The sequence below is a fragment of the Artemia sp. Qi Xiang Cuo genome, unplaced genomic scaffold (genome assembly GCF_049724085.1).
Source record: "Artemia sp. Qi Xiang Cuo unplaced genomic scaffold, ASM4972408v1 HiC_scaffold_23, whole genome shotgun sequence".
Taxonomy (NCBI): Eukaryota; Metazoa; Arthropoda; class Branchiopoda; order Anostraca; family Artemiidae; genus Artemia; species Artemia sp. Qi Xiang Cuo.
In genome coordinates this window covers 7,307,192-7,311,896 of record NW_028297432.1, presented here as the reverse complement: position 1 = coordinate 7,311,896, position 4,705 = coordinate 7,307,192, and positions in this window count along the sequence as shown.

Here is a 4,705-nt window from a genome sequence, read left to right as displayed (position 1 = left end):
TAAATGTTGGAAGCAGTTTTATGGGATTTCCTTGTGTTCTGGTGTATTCACTTTGATCAAAAACAGACTTGATGGTGTCAGTTTTCATCATCTTAAATGCAAGGATGACATCTCCTCTCTTTTTACGGTACATTAGGGTAGGTGGTTCAAGCTTTTCTAGTTGTTCCTTTTTGGAGATTTGTTTTTTGGGAGCTTGGTGGCTCTACGCTGGACCTTCTAAAGTATCTCCATGTCACACTTAAAGTGCAGGTTGGTAACCAACATGGCTAACTCGAGATGGCGAAAAACAAGGGCTGTGTAAAGCTTCTTGATAACTTTTTGTTGGCGACTTGTTACTCAACACTTGATCAAACCAAGGACCTTGTTTGCCGTAGTTGCTTGGTTCCAACAGTGACTATGAAATTAAGTTTATTGTCAATTAATACCCCAAGATCACCCTCTTCCTCGGCACTCTGAATGGATATATTGGCACCTGCAGATTCAATCATGTGGTGACTGGTAGGGATTGTTTGGACCAAGATTAAGGACTTTGTATTTGTATGGGGTGAACTCAAGTGTCCAGGCTGTTGCCCACAGACAGAGGTTGTTGAGATTTTCTTGCAGAGAAGAGAAATTTTTCGTAGAGGCTACTGGACCAAAGAGTTTGGAATTGTCTGTATACAGTTTCAAGCCATTCTTGACCACCACAGGAGCGTCATTTATGTAGAGGTTGAACTGTGTTGGGCCTAGTTTGGGCCCTTGGGTGACACCAAGGGACCATGAACTGGTGTGGTGTAGAAGAGGTCACCTCTTTCATCATATCATTTTTCACTTGTTTATTTTGCTTGGATTTTGAGAAAGGATATTATAGAGACATGAGCTACAAAGCATCATGTTGGACTCTAGTTTAGACTACATTTTATTCTTGAATTGTCAATATTCTAGTGCTCAAAAATTTCCAAGCTGTAAAGAGCTATTATTCTACAATTTTAATTTAAAAGTTTTTTGGTACTTTAAATATAGAAATACAGTTAGATTTTATCAATACATTTTTTAAACCCTTATTTTCTCCTCTCTTTAATAATACAAAATAAAAAAATGAATATTATTCTAATGATTTGGACTGTTGAACTTTGTGAACCTCGTCCTTTTTCCTTATTAATAAAATTTTTGCTTTACAGTTTACAACATCAGTTATTATAGATTGCCTAATTTCTAGGAGCCTTTTGATCTCCTGTGTAAAAAAGAGGATCAATTCCAAGTGTTGTTAGTGGTATTCTACATCTTATAAGATAATTTAGTGCATTGGATGAATCTATTATTGACTTACATCTAATTCCAAATATGGCAGAAAATATTACTCTATCTGAAGCTTCTGATATTAAGAATGGTAAGTTATCTAATTATTGTTCTGATAACAATATGGAAGGAAAACATTTCCCATTCTTTTTTTTTATCTTGTTATCTTAAATTAAAGAATAAAAATACTTTATATTTATATACACATTTCTCTAACCTTCACAATCAAAGAGGATAAAACAGTTTTTTTTTTATGTTCAAAACATGCAAATTTAATTTCTAGACTCCAAGTCTCAAATGTTAAAAACAAATAGTCCCTGGTGATAGAAATCTTTCCTTCATTTCTTCAGACATGCATGATCAAACAAAAAAACAGCCAGAGTTGAGGTCATAATGAGGACGTTATTTTTCAACTGAGGATCAGATTTAGTTGTTGTCTAAACCAGATAATATTGTGTCTCCTAAATGTCAATCCTGATGATTTCTGACTGAATTACAGATTAAAGAAAAAAACACAGAAGACATTAGACATGAAATAAAAGTTGCAATGCAGTACTCTTTGCATAACTATATGAAAAGTATATTTACATTGTTTGAAAATATTCTGTGCAGGGTGCCCATTTTTGAGGGAGTTTTGTTTTGGTTGCTCTTTGTAACATGGGATCATTGAAGTTTGGTTGGATTTTGATTTTTAAGGTGCAATAAGTTTGGTTGACAATTTATTAAGAGCTTGTGTCATCATATACATGGCTGATCTTGTCACCCTTTTGGATGCTATTGTTGTGAGACTGGTAAGTTGTGTATTTTTTTGCAAATACCTCATGCTTTGACTGTTGTGAGGATAAGTAGAAGTGATAATGATAATATTTTTATGAAAACAAAAGTTCCTATGTTTTTCATATGAAAAAAAAGCTATTTGGACACAAATGAAACCAGATCTTGTTTAAAAATCAGTAAATTTTAACTTTGATTTCTACAATACTGAACTAAGCCGGACATCATTGTTTTTTTTTTTTGCCACAATCATAAAAAATTAACATTTCAATAATTTTCACCTGTTCTCGCAAATGGGATGTAGATTTTGAAATTGATAGCCTCTCATTTCCATCCTTTGAAGTATCATTATACCTCCTCTTCACTAATGAATTATAAAATAGAAAGTAGTTGGCTTCCCTAAATAAGCCTCATTGATGAATGTCTATTCTTCCCCTTTTATCTTTAGTTTATTTTATAAGCTGAAAATGCCTTACCAAGTGACAGTGAGGTGTAGCTGAACTTGCTAAACTCTTTAATGGATCCTAAAATTGAAAATGTCTCCCTGTTAACTTTCTAGAATATCCCAGGACATTGTAAACTGGGGACTTTTAGGAATACGGCTTTACATCTTTTGATGATGAAGCTTTCCTGGTTCTAATGGTAGCTTGATCTTCGATTGTCTAAGTTTTTAGATTGGATATGCCAGATTAGTTAGATTTTTGAGCATATGAAACTATTAGAGGATTTTTTTTTGTTAGAAAGGAGGAGTGAATAGCACACAAAAATTATTCCATTAATAAGATTTGATGTTTCTGTTTGTCTTTTTGACAGGAGGGAGGGGGGGGATAGTTTATTTTGTATATGTAAATGTTTGATACATTGTGTTTGTAGCTGAAGGAGTATCCATAAAAAGAAATATGTTTTCAAAGATTGTTACTTCAAACTTGTTTTGGCTGATACTATTGATTTGACCTTGTTTTCGGAAGGCAATCAGTATGAAAAAAGACACAAAATACTGGCCATTATAAGACTATATGATCTAGTATATTCAGCTTGGAGTCCTATGTGAACACATTGATTAAGATAATTTGTTTGCTAAAGCAATAAAATACAAATCTCACAAGGCGCCTTCCTATTAATGATGCTCCTGTAAACTTATACTGCTGTAAGAACAAACAGTTAAACAAATACCATTGAACAACTTTTAGGTCACGAGATATCAATTTATACTTATTTGATTAATAAACATCAAGAAAAATTTAATCTCTTATATTACAAATACCATTGAACAGCTCTTTGGTCACGAGATGTTAATTTATACTTATTTGAATAATAAACTTCCAGAAAAATCACTTTCTTGTCTCTATTATGCTTTCTTCTCGAAATTCACTTTCAGAAATCAATCCAAAGGTTCACAGTCCTTAATCGTTTGTCGGCCTTTGACGTCTGTTTAATGAAGAATCTTTAACTGTGTTTAAAATAAATAAATAAATTCTCTGTTTTATTTTGTGTATCAAAATATACATTTGTTCTTCTTTTTAAGAAGTAAATATTTTTTCTCTCTTAGTTTTCCTCTAATTTACTCATTTTAAGCTGAATATTTAGATGTTCAAAGGAATAGTTTCTCTTAAAATTTTGACGTTGTAGCTTTATCCAGTTTATCATTCTTCATCCAGAAAATATTTAATTAATTTCTAATTAGTGTTTTGATGGGTTCATTAATGTAGGGTTTATCTCTGGAACACTTTCTAAGTCTTTTTATACATTTTGACATTACTAACTGAAAACGATTTGACATTGGGATACTTAGAAATTACAAAATAAGCACTTAATTACAATCCCTATATGAATCTATGCATCAATATTTTGAATCGGTATGTAATAGAAGACAGCTATTGCAATGATATTAAAGGGATGACGGAGTACTTACAGCTTAATAGTTAGCCAAAGGATATGATAATGCTCCGATAAATTAAGGACAGAAATGATATTGGGGTAAAGATTACTTTTATTAAAAAAAAAACTAAACATTACCACCTTATTTCCGACTTGGTGATCTCTCGACGGGGCGATGAGGGTATTTGACTGTACATCTGTTGCTGCTATAATATCTACTTGATTTAATTCTCATAGCACCTCGAGTTTGGTAAACCTTTGGTGTTTGTAACTAAAAAACTAGTTGATTGGAGTAAAATGGTGTGTTAGGGTGTGATGACGGGACAAGAGAAGATTCTGTGGACATAGAGAAATTTCTAGGCATATTGCCTTGCGGTTTGGATGGAAATATGTCATAAAGAGAGATTTAAAGGAAATGGGAACTTTATGGAAGGGTGTAAAAATTGAAATTTTGAATAGATTGGGATGGAGGAGCGTGCGTAGCTGTGTGGGCCTCAGGGGGCTTGATGCTGCGGTGAGTTGTTAGTAGTAGTATTTTATTGTCCAACATTGGACTGGGAGGGGGAAATGACTGGAGATAAAGTTAAATGATCAGGATGAAAAGGGGGCTCAGAAAGATTTCTACCTTGCCCTTAAAAGAGAAGGGTCTTAAACTTACTCTGCACCATTGCTGATACATGAGTAACATTTCATGACTTATCAATACAATAGGCTACAAAACAGAACAAAGGTCAACATGGTCGAAACTGCTTTTATCAGACACGGAAATACCTGA